We start from the raw sequence: 12720 nt of genomic DNA on the forward strand, positions 1-12720 counted from the left end.
CCCTCCCCAGCGCCGCTCGCCGCGCTCCCGCGGACGGACGGACCGACGGACCGACCGACGGCCGGCGGCGGCGGGGAGGCCGCCCCCTCCTCGCCCCTTGCCGGCCACAGGTGCCGCCACCGCCGCGAGTCCCCAGCGGAAGGCGCAGTGCGGGGCGCGGAACCTCCGCGCAGCCCGGCCCCTGTGCGGGGGGTGGCGGTTTGACTCGCCGAAGGCCGCGGCAAAGTCGCTGTAAACAGTGTCGACTTTCAGCCCTGCGCCGTGTATTTATGACTCACGCAGTTGTCCGGAGGTATGAGATCCTCATGTCTCCGGTGCTGCGGAATTAGCGCGGCGCAGCCTGGGCGGGCGGCTGGGCAGCGCAGGGTTTGTGCGGGCGGTCCGGAGACAGCTCCCTCCGCCTCGCGCGGCTTCTCTTTTAAAACAGTCTTTGCTTCTCGATATTTTATTTTTGTGGGGGAATGCACTCGGGTATGGGATGCAGCGAAACCCCCAGGAGGCCGGGTCGGTCCCGGAGCCCCCGCGCCGGCACAGGACCGAGCACAGGAGCTGCGGGACGGAGGGACCCGCGCTGGGCATGGCCGGGCCGGGCCGGGCTGCCCCCAAAGGTGACACCTGGCTGCGGGTTTGTTTAGTACGCTCTCCGCCCCTGGTGTGTGTACATGTGCGCACCGGCTCGTCTCTCTCTCTCCGGGAGAAGGGGAGCAGCCCCCGGGCAGTGCTTTCGGTGATCGCTGCCCGTCCCGGACCCCGCCGGCACGGCGGCCAGAGCTGCACCCCCAGGGCCGGCGGTGGTCCGGCAGGGCGGAGAAAGGGGGGAAAGGGGCGCCGAGCCCTGTCCGGACACTGCCACCGTCAGCGGCAACCGCGGGCTGCCTGCTCCCAACTCTGCCCAATCGCCTGCACCACCTCGTCTGCTGTATGCGACTTTCCCTCTGCCTCTTCCCATTCCACCGTGTAAGTCCCAGGCCCTGCAGGAAAAGGATGCAGGAGTCAAGTGGGACCAGCTCCTGCTGCATGCCCTAGGTTTTGTGCACGGCTCACCCTGCACCACTTGCACCCTCTCTGCACCGTTTGGGTAGGAATCAGGGTGTGGGCTCTGTGTGTGGACTCCAGAGCCAAGTGTGTGTATGCCAACAACACTTGTTAGCTCTCCATCAGTCTGAAATTTACCCTTCAAGCTCTTAGTTGTGAAGGAGATCTCAGGCCAGGTGCAGTAGCACAGTAGAGGGAGATCGCAGTCAACTCACTAGATAGAATGAGAATCAATCCCTGTGACCTCCAGGGGACTAGTGAAGGCTTTTGAGATGTTTTTTGGAAATTTGGAAGGGTCTGCTGAATGTTGACTGGATGGGCTGCCAGGACAAATATTTCTGCAGAAGTCATCTTCCAAATTTCCATCAGATGACAAGATGGGGAGACAAACACGAAATTTCTTGTGAAGCCCTTTGGGCAGCATGGCTTTTCCATCACTGCAGTTGTCTGCCTACTTGAGGGGATATTTCACAACTATCTTCCACTAAAGGAGGCATTTGTGATGAAGTGGTCAGCTTTTCTTGGGGCCATGTCCCCATCTCTGCAGGAGCAACAGTTTTGTGACTCAGAAATAAGTCACAAAAGAAAGAATTACTTTATTAGATTTTTTTTTTAAACTTCAGGGTATTTTTTCTTCCTAACTGTGCCATTTGAAGAAAAAGTAATTTGCATGAAAGAGATTTCTTCTAAGTACAGGAGAGTAAAATATTCCCCTAAGTTATCTACTTTATAAATATTTAACAGTATTATACATAAATGTAAATGTTCACTTAAAAGTAATCCTAACTTTTTCAGTACAGACAATCTAGTGATAGGCACCTGGAATAAAAGTTCCTGAAGTACAGCCTCTGCAGGCAACAAATGGGACAATGACGGAACAAACTGTTGAAAAGAAACAGGGTATATGGTATCTGTACAATAAAGGCACAGGCATCTGATAAATGCATCTGTTTATATATGTATGTGAACACCAGAAGGGGACAGGAGAAGGTGTTACAAGAAGCAGTGCTTGGTTTGGCTCAGCAGTACTCTTCAGGTTGTGTTACCTCTGTCACAAAGTCATTTACATGTAGCTATGAGATGGGTGATGGATGCAAGTGCAACCAAGTGCTGTTTGCACAAAAAGTTATTATTCTTGGCTCCCATCCTGAGCAGAGCAGGGGAATGGATACAACGTGGTGCCTCCTTTAAAAGTTGGGGACTTAGGCACACTAAAATGAATGCCTTGGTTACACCGTTTATGGTGAAACAGAGTCCTAGTATTTTAAGTGAAAGATCATTTACTAGAACTTTACTTCATATATTGGACAAAATGAGCTCAGCATATTATTCTTTTGCATGGGTTTTGTCAGTGCAAAGCCACTAATTTTCTTTAAATAACAGAAGGTAATGTAGCCAAGACAGAGATTGTCCATCTATAATACTGCAGTAGTTTATTTTTCCTTGCTATTAAAAGCTGCTGAAAGCCCATTTTTTTTAGCTTATTTAGTTCATGTGAACCAGAGTGAAAGGAAATGTTAGGCAGATGTCTTAGCTGCACTAATAGGATGGTTGAAATAAATGGAGAGCAAACCTGCTAGTTCTTAATCACAAAATAATGTACCTGCCTCTTCCTGTGCTGCCGGCACAAATCTCTTGGTAAGGAGAGTTACTGAGAGCCCTGTGCACTTTTTCTTGATGGAAGGTAAAGTAGCTGCTGAAAGATTTTCATGGTTCTATTAAAAGCTACAAAAACTTCAGAACTGATTGTATTTTTCTATACAGATCATGAAAGTTTCAGAGCTGCTTGATATAAACTCTTTCTGGCGAAGGAAGAAAAAAGAATGTCTGCTGTCAGGGGGGGAAAAAAAACCCAAAAACCCAGGAAGAGAAAAATGACCCATTCAGACCTAAATAAAGTATGTCTTTACATTGTAAAGGTTGCCTCTTTTAAAACAAGCTAAAAAGCTGCTTGACATTGTGCAGTATGGTCTCATTTTTTGTTTATATGTGTCAACATGATATATAAATCTCTTAAGATGTCAAGCGCTCCACACTGTAATTTCCAAGTTACCTTTGAAATATGGAACATGATTTCGTAGTCACAGTATGCCTGCTCAGGCAGTAAGTGGTGGTTTCTTTGGTATTAGTATCAGAGGAGACCACGCTGTTGTTGAAGCAAGTGCCCTCGGAAGCCATCTGAGTACCAGGAATATGCACCGAGCGGCTGGATGCCTGGGGAAGCAGCTGTGTTTTGGGCCACAGCTGCCTGCTCCTGTGTGATGCCAAATGCCCATGGTCATCCCTAGGCCTGCAGGAGATCCCTGCAGCATTTGGCGATTGTGTGAAACAGCTTTGAGCATTCATTCCCTTCTTTTTATTTATGATGATTAAAATCTGTAGTGAATTCATCATTCTGGGGACACGGGTGGCTGCACTGACATCCAACACTGGACCTGCCATTCCTGCATCCCATGGGAGGTGTTATCGTGACTTAACTGGTGGACAAGGGGTGAGACACTGGTTAAGGTAACAACAAGAGTGAAAATGTGGCAGCTGCCTGGGTAGGGCAGGTTTGTTGGGGCCTATGAGGTGCCCATCTTGTGCTGGGGCCCAGATAACTTACTCAAGCAATATAGTTAAAGCTATCCCTAATTGCTGTGTTTATTGGAATTATTGTGAGCCAGTGCCAAGGTCTGTTCTTTAGCCTGGGGGCTAACTGCTGCCTTTTGACCACATCCTTCTCACTCCTGCCAGAGAGGGTGGCCGCAGGCTGTGGCTCCTGGCCCCTGTGGACTTGTGCATCCATGTGGGATGATTTTTCCTGAGTCAGCATGGGTCCCAGCATGCCAGTGACTGTTCTACTAGGGTGATAGCATCAGTGGTTGGGGCTGGCAGCATCTCTGCAGTGTTTATTTTCCTGGGATAGGTGCAGCCAGCGTGTCTGCACGTGCTTCAGGCAGACCTCCCAGTGCAATAGAAACAAATCCTGAGCAGGGGCTCTCTGGTGGGAGAAGGGGAGAAGATACCATGTTTCTAAACTTGGTGTGAAATGTGGCAAATAGGGATTAAGAGCAACCGTTCCTTTCGATCGGTATTTGCACAACTTTATTATAGATATCTACTTGGATTGTTTGTGTATTTAAAGGTGAAATTTAAGATGCTGTGGGGAACACTGTAAGCAAATTGTGTTCAAGAGTTCATCTGGGCAGCGTCCTGTGCTCAAATTTGCCCCATAGCCAAAGTTTCTTTATTCTTTATGAGCCATTTTCCAGGGAAATACCAACAGATCATGCAAAGCTTTTCTGGCAAAGCCTTTCATATAGCAGTTCTCTAGCAGAAAGTTATTCAAAGGACTAAGGAATCATGAACTCATGACCTATTCTAGTTGCATACTTTCAAGTAGAGCCTGATAAGAGAGGGTTTAAAACTTGCTAATTAACAGTAATTGTAACAGCTGTCACATGCTGCTACTGTTTTAATTGACATTAATCACAGCTGCATCTGTATTATGCTGCCACTGGGATTCTTGTGTATTTAATCTCAGAATGTGGCACCTTCTGAGAGATTATGAGATCATAAAAGCATGAGGGCAACATATTTGTCAGGGTTGAAGGTCACTAATCTGTGCTGAAAGCAGCCAAGAGGAGCAAGCCATGCAGAGGGAGAACTGCAACCAGCAGTGGCACTTTGCAAAAGTGGTAAATTTTACTGTTTGGATTCTCTCTGCCAACGTTTTTTTCTGTATTTCTGATTTTGAATTCTGCTGTCAGATACTGATATAAAGCACAAGAAAGGTCTTTTAGAGGTATTTGTTAGCTTGCAAGTTCTGCTAGGAAAAGCTGTTTTAAAAAAATGCCTCAAAACCCCACGTATCAAACCCCATCAAGTTTTATGAGATAAGGAGCAGAAGCTTGGTTCTTTTGGCCCAAGATGTTAGCCTGTTACTATGGATAGGAGGAAACATCTGAGTAATCTGAATGACTGAGATGCATTCAGCAGAGTATTTAGCTGTTTGCTTGTGGCAGATTTGCAGCTGTAAGTGTGTTGTCCTTGTAAACCACTGGAATGTCAGATATCAGTGGTTATCCCTAGCTCTGCTGGTTAGGCAGATGTTCCTGTTAGGATGAGACACATTGTCACTGGGATTGGTTATGAGAACAACTGGTCTATAAATCTCCAGCTTCTTTCTTGTGCATAAATTATCATGTAAAGACAATTAACTGATACTTTTTCATCTCCCTGAAAATGTGGAGTTCTTTTTTATTTTATTTTTTATTTTATTTTTTATTTTATTTTTATTTTATTTTTATTTTATTTTTTATTTTATTTTTTATTTTATTTTTTTATTTTATTTTTTTATTTTATTTTTTATTTTATTTTTAATTTTATTTTTTAATTTTATTTTTTAATTTTATTTTTATTTTTATTTTTTATTTTTATTTTATTTTTATTTTATTTTTTATTTTATTTTTTATTTTTAAATTTTTTATTTTATTTTTTATTTTATTTTTATTTTTTTATATTGTGGCTATATTGCATTGCTGCAACATACAGGTTTACATTGGGAAGACATCGCTAGTACTGAAACTAGAAGCATTTATTTGGCCTCTGTGTTCAGAAAGATACATTTATGATTACACTTTAGCAGAGCAGAAAACTTAGGTCTTGTTACAAATTTAGAGAAAAGAACTCACAGGCAAAATAAGCATAACAATAATTTATAGAGTTATGAACTTACCCATATGAAAATCTTCAGCAGCTAGCAAAAAAAGTTCTTAAAACTTGGGACTATAGTCTGGGATGAAAATACAAACTGACACATTTTATTTATACCAGGCTACTTTTAAAATCACTCCGTAGGAACACTCTTGGCTTGTTTTAAATGAAATCTCTGTGTGAATTGTGCATAGACCTCCCTCTCTCTTAGCAAGGAAAAGTGTGGGGGAACTGTTCCATGATCTTGCCTACACCTCTGAGCTCTCCATAGTTAGTAAGACTCGGAAGTGCAATGATGTATGTGATCTTCAAAGAAGTTCCTCTGAAGATGGGTTTAGGATCTCAGTTCAGCATTGAAGTGAAACATTGACTTTGAGCCAAGGATGGCTAGCATACTTAGATATGTGGAAGCTTCTTGCAAAATTGGTTCCTGAATCTTTGTATGTCTCAGCATGAAGTGATATTTTCACTGTTTTTGTGCAGGGGAAGAGAAAAGAATAGACAGTGCTAATCAGCAAACTGAAATAGGGAAATGCAGAGGTGAGTAATGATGGAAGGTGGATGGTAGTGGAAAATGAGGGAAGGTGTGAAAGAATCCCAAGTATGATTAGCCATTTTTACCAGAAAGATATGATTAGTCCAAAAACCAGTGACAGAAATGTCAAAATTTGCAACAAAACCCAGAATTATGTTGTCGATCTTGGGATGGTGAGATGCTACAAGTCTTTATGGATAACTGTTGGTAAATTTCCCTCAAAGGGAAAGTATCTTCTCCCATGAAAGTTAATACAAAATCAACACTGGGAGCTCTGTCTGCTCTTCTTACTCCAGCAATACTTCACTGACTTCATTGTGACAATTTCCTGAGTGACCAGTTGCTTCCAGAGTCAGTGTGGTGCTGCTACATGAGGGATAACTCCAGTTTGTGCAAAAGCTATTTATTTCCTGTGCAAAATTATTATTACCTTTAGTCAAATCAACCCCTTGCTTTCCATTCCTCTCTTTTCAGATCCTCTCCCAACACCACTCATTCTATAAAATATCTCATCTGCACTCTCTGAGAATCTGTATCAGGGTTTTCAGAACTTATGATTTGCTTGGGGGAATGGAAATTAGAAATGGAAACAAAGATAAATCCTTTATTTTTGTAAAAAGAAATACACTCCTGTGCAGGAATAAAGATTGTGTAATTATTAGGTCAGATCTCAAGGAATTAATTTTTCTGAAAATTGGTAAAAGGGTAATTTCCCCACAGCTTTCCCTAATTATGTTTCTCTTTGTATTTTTCTTCTAGGACCTTTAGAAAGGAGTTGGGGAAAAAAACTGTCAGGTCTCCTCAGGGAGAACATGTGATATTATGGTTGTTAAAGGCTGTTTGTTCAGATCAATTAATTTCTTTGCTTGACATTTTTAAAGGCAAACGTGAATTTTTCAAGTGGAGATGAACACTTGCTTTGTTTGTTCAGGAAAAAAAACAACCCAGAATCATCTTTTGCTATAGGAATGAGGGTTATGCATCAGAACATTACAACATATGAGGAAAATCTGGGGAAGATTTAATCAAGTTTATCAAAATTTAGTCTTTTGACATCAAGCCAGTTTATACCAAAACATCAACAGAATCCTTAATTCAGAAACAATCCCAGGGTACCAAATTATCTGTTCCTGAAATGAAAGAACCTTCTCTTTCTGACAACCCGGGACACAAGCCTAATTCTGGTCCTAGTATCTTGTCAAAATTTCAGTGATGTTTTGCTCCTTCAATGCTCCTTGACACTTGACTGTTTCAGGATGGCCACAGCAGCTCTCCCTTTTCCATACTGCAATTTTCCCTATTTCCCTCTCTGTGTGCTGCAAGCAGCCCCTGCCACCTCCCCAAGTGATCCTTCTATCCACTGCTTCTCACCTCCCACTTTATAGGTTCTCGTCTGTGCTCATAACCTGCTGTCCCCTCCTCTGCCAGTCTTCACTGATGTTCTCATCAGAGATATGAAGGGTTTGTGCCTGGGTGCCATCAGGGGTGTTGCTGGGGGCATCTGCTCCTTGGATCATGGGAAGGGAGGGTCCCGGCACCAGGCACTGGTCCTCTCTGTTTGCAGCTCCAGTATCAGCCCTATGCTGCCAGTATAAGACAAAACACTAATTTAAACAAAAACCCAACCAAAACAAAAAAGAAAGAAGAAGAAGGCCCAGAATCAAAGAACTGTTTGGTACTAATTCTCCAGAACACAAATTTCTCTGTTCCATTTATGGAAATTCCAATAGTCCTTAGCACATTCCTCATTTTGTACCAAGGTGGCCATAGATCTTAATGAGTTTTTTCTGTGGTTTTTTATGAGGGAGAGAGGGACCAGAGGAATGGAATTAGGGTAAATACACACAGATTTTTAACACTGATCCTCTTGAGCCATCTTACCCCTTTCATGTTGCTTTATTTTGGGAAATTCCCAGTAAAAGATGTTAGGAGAGGTATTACGAGTTAACCTCCCTCCCACCTAATTTTTTTCAGGCAGCTTAGGTGCCCGAGTGAGAAACCAGTTTGCCAGATTCCTTTTCAGTATTTCACAGAGGGTACAGCCTCTCCAGAGGGCGATCTGATCTAACTAAGAGACGAGCACCAGCTTTGTGTGTCATCGCTGGTGTTAGAGGAAACCAGAGGTGACCAGACACAAGGATGAAGGAGGCATCTCTGCTAAACAGGCTTGGATGAAAGCAGGGTAGAGAAGAGCTGTTTTCCTATGCTTGGATATATGTTGTCAGGAGTCCTCAGAGGCTTGTTTTTCACACACAGCATTGGTTCTGCATTCTGGGCTGCTGCTATAAACTTGCATCCCTATAGAAACACACACTTTTGAGTCTCAGTGCCCTGTGGTTCAGAAAGTCCTTACCTTCCTCCCCAAAACTTCCACTGCTGAGAATGGCTTGCTTACCTAATTTCAGAGGTGTTTCTGGCCTAAGTTTTTGCCTTTAAGCAGTGCCCTGGGATGAACGTTCCTCTTGTCCAGCCTTTGCTCTGGGCCTAAACTGCACACACATATGCAACATATAGACAGATGTTCCTTCCTCCATAGTTCCCCACACTACAAAGGCTAGAGGAACTTAGTTGCACTTTTTCTGATCTCAGTTCTGCAAGGTTTTCTTGGCAGAAAATTTGCAGGCAGCTTCTCACAGAAGAAGATGTAGCCTAAGGAGAAATGTGAATCTTGGCTTGTTCCCTGGCTCCAGAGGAAAGGCAGCACAGGTGGATGGGAAAATGCAAGGGCAAAGGCCCTGAGCACAGCAGAAAGTATTTAATGATCACCAAGTTTAATGAGTTATTTCAAAGCTGATGACACCTGAGAAGATAAATGCTAATAGTGGTGTTATGAGCATGCAATCTCTCAGGTAAGGTTCCTTGGGATGTCATCACCTGTCTGATGGGCAAAGGGAAGAGAAATGCCTTCATCTTTCAACAGCTGCACTCCCAATAACTGCCTGCACAAGCACCAAAGCTGAAACAATCTCTACATTTTTCTGTCTGCTCTCTACTGCAGATTGTGCTGACTAGGAAATGAGAAACACATGGGAGTAGTTCACCCCCTTGGCTTCATCACAACTGTATCTGTTTTCCTACAAGATTTAGAGTTATCTTGGCACACATAATTTTAGCAGTCCTCTATGCAAGTTCTTCTGTGACTTGCAATCTGTGAAGAGGGAGAGTGACTGTAAAGGTTTTGATCTGTCTGAAGTGGCTGATTAGTTTCTGGAAATTATCTAGAAGTTTGGTTTACAGGCAACCATGTCATCTGTGGTCATTAATGATAATATTAAACCCCAGTGTAAAACAATCTAAGCAGCTGTATTTCTGGTATTTTACTTGGGAAGACACCTAATCCTAGACTTTTGCATAGAGAATAAGTCCGTAGCTAAGCCCCTGAAATACAGAAAATTGAAAAGTCTCTAATGAATCAGTTTAGACTGACAGCACAAGGAGCCTGGGGCAGTGTTCAGAGGGGCTGGCTCTTATTTGTTGTGAGTTACATTTATTTCTCAGTGGTGAAGAACTTCCCCCAGGCTAGGAATGCCACTTTTTTGCTGCCCTGAATGTGGAAAATCTTGCAGCCCCTTGACTGACGATCCTTGCTCACCTGAGCCCCTTCATCCCCCTGATGCCTTTCAGGTTCTCCTTTGGGGGTTACACTTCAGATTATGTGTCTTCTGGAATTCTGCCTTTACACCACTTCATGCTTTTCCCAGGAGAATTTTATGTTTTGATATGGTACTAGATATTATTCATAAACTGCTTTGTTTTGAAATTCTTATTCTTCCTCCATGCTGTATCAAGGACTAGATGATCTGGAAACTTACTCTTGATTACACTTTCAGTAATTGCTTTGGAATCTGCACTTTTTGCCATCTTCTCTCTTAGGTGATATTTCTTAAGGATCTTTACCAGAGAAGCATAGTTGCAGGGGGAAGAATGAATGGTTGAGTCACTGATTTTTCCTAGGATTAACTCTAACCTTTTCAGAAGTATCAGCACTGTGTTACCTGGACCTGCAGCTCTTCTATTTGAAATAGAACTGTGTATTTGAAATAGATTGTGTATTTGTCTTGTCTGGGTATCTTGTAGTAAATTGAGCTGGCTGAAGTGTGTTCCATACACTACAATAGTAAATACTTTGATTAGACGTTTTTAAATTATATTTAGTATCTGATAATTTTTGTAAGTTAAATAAGTGCTGCATCTCCTAGCGTTCACATTAGGAGATTTAAGTAGTAGTTTTTGTACAAAAGTGTCATGGTAGAACATAAATATTAAAGCAAATATAATAAACTTCAAAACAAAATTAAAGTTTTCTCATGGCTATTGACAAGAAGTATCTTTAGACTTCTTAGTGACATAACTTTTAACTGTAAAGCCTCTCATGATGGTTTACTGCATAGAAAAAAAATTACCATAATTTGTTTTACACATGCTTCCAGGACTCCATCAGCCACTACTGAATACTACTCTACATTTTTGCTTACATTTGGCCTCAGTATGTCCTTTGAGGTAATTTGCTTTCTGCAGACTCTATGCAGTCCTTCAGGGTTTTAACCCGAGCTCTTTCACTCTCTGTGCAATCTGGTCACACCTTTCATTCTCCAAAGGGCCAGCAGATAGTAGCCTGCTTGTCTCACTCGTTCATAGATTTATGCAGGCTGGTCAGCTGCTACTTCATCCCTGAAAGTCCCTGCCCAAAGATGCCAAAGATACTGCTGTCCTTTCACTCTGTAAATCAGAACTGAAAGCTTCTTTCCCACAGGACTCTCATCTGTCAGCTGGCTGCTGCATGCCGAGCTCTTCTATTGTGGATCATTTGGAAAGCATCTCTTGGCCCTGGTCCTCAGAGGGACTGAGAGCCCCCCCTTGTCCATGTACTCTGTTTGGGGGGGTGGAATGTCTTTGGAGGGTAGGGCCTGTACATGTCACAGGTTGAGATACTTTGTGATGCAAAGGGTGGCAGGTTTCCCACTGACCTGAAGAGGAGCAGGACTAAGTTGTTCTGTTGTGTTTTACTTAAAAAAACAAAGGCAATTTGTGATCAGGATGTTTTAAGAAAGAAATATCTATTAAAGGAAAAGAATAGTTCCATTGCTGGGCACAGGTGACATGATCCAGCCCAGGAGTTTGATTAAAATAACTCTTCTATTTTTAAGGCAATTCTTTTAAAAGAGTGTTTGACTTTTGTGTAGGTGATAAAATCCTGAATACCTCTCAGAACAGCACTTGGGTTTTGTTTTCCTTATAATACTACATTAACTATTATGCTTATAGCTTTCAAAGCATCACTGCCCTGAAATAAACCTGCTGGACTAAATACATTCATTTGGAAGAGACATACTTTTGAGAACTTAAGTTTTACTCTTTAAATAGAAAACCTGATGCAAACTTACCTTTAACTTCCAATTAATTCCAAGCTGTCAGAAGTTCAACAGTTTCGTTTCCAGTGGCAATGTTAATTGCTGAATGTTCTGAACTTAAGTTTCAGAATAATGTACATGCTCACACACGTGTCCCTCACCCCTAAAATACACAAGAGTGCAGATAGGAGCCTGGTAATGCCATAGGAGCTGCAGGATGGATTTTGTTGAGAGGTGTAGTTCCCAATCCAGTGAGCTTGTTTATTCCTTCTGCAACAAGTCAAAACAGTTTTGGTGACACTGTCAGCATGCCACTGCTGCTGTTGACAGCAGGAATAAACACCACCTGAAGGGCATGAGAGGGACTGCCATCACCCACTGCTGTGGGAGGCAGGACTCTCTGCTCCCTATGCAGGATGAGCCCTGGAGTTCTCATCCTGGGCCAGGCTTCTCTTACTATATGATGACATAGGAAGGAGATGAACTAGACAATACAGCTGATGTTAGGATATTGTCCACTTGTGTGTATTTAACAGTATTTTTTGTGTTTTTGAAGAGAGAACTCTTTCACTTCTAGGAGTTATCAGACCTTGAATGCTAGCCCTGGAAAGTGGGATAGAGAAACTGAAGTTCTTGCTTATTGGCTGTGGTCATTAGACCTTGGTTCACACAAAACTTTCTTGCCAGAAAAGCTCTGTTTCAAAAATGTATTAGCTTACATTATTTTTGGAGCAGAAATCTTCTGGTGGGTTTGAAATATTATACCACCAGCAATCATAATATTGTAATACATACATTGTATTTTTTACATTGTGATGAAAAAATCTTGAAGAAAAGGAGAAATGTAAAGTAAAAAGAAGCTCCATTTAGATATGAACAGTGTTCACATCTGCATTTTGTTCAACTCCATATACAGAGAGAACTGTTCTGCAGACAACCAGTGACATGTATTGACTCTAGATGCTGGAAACAGCTGTTTTCTACATGCAGGGAATAATTATTTCATAAAAGTAACTGACCTTTTCATTTTCAAGTTTACCAGAGGCACAATCATCACTCAGTATGCAGGATGTTGAATTACTGTGACCAAATTTTCAGTCT

This window comes from Parus major, chromosome Z, assembly GCF_001522545.3.
Source record: "Parus major isolate Abel chromosome Z, Parus_major1.1, whole genome shotgun sequence".
Taxonomy (NCBI): Eukaryota; Metazoa; Chordata; class Aves; order Passeriformes; family Paridae; genus Parus; species Parus major.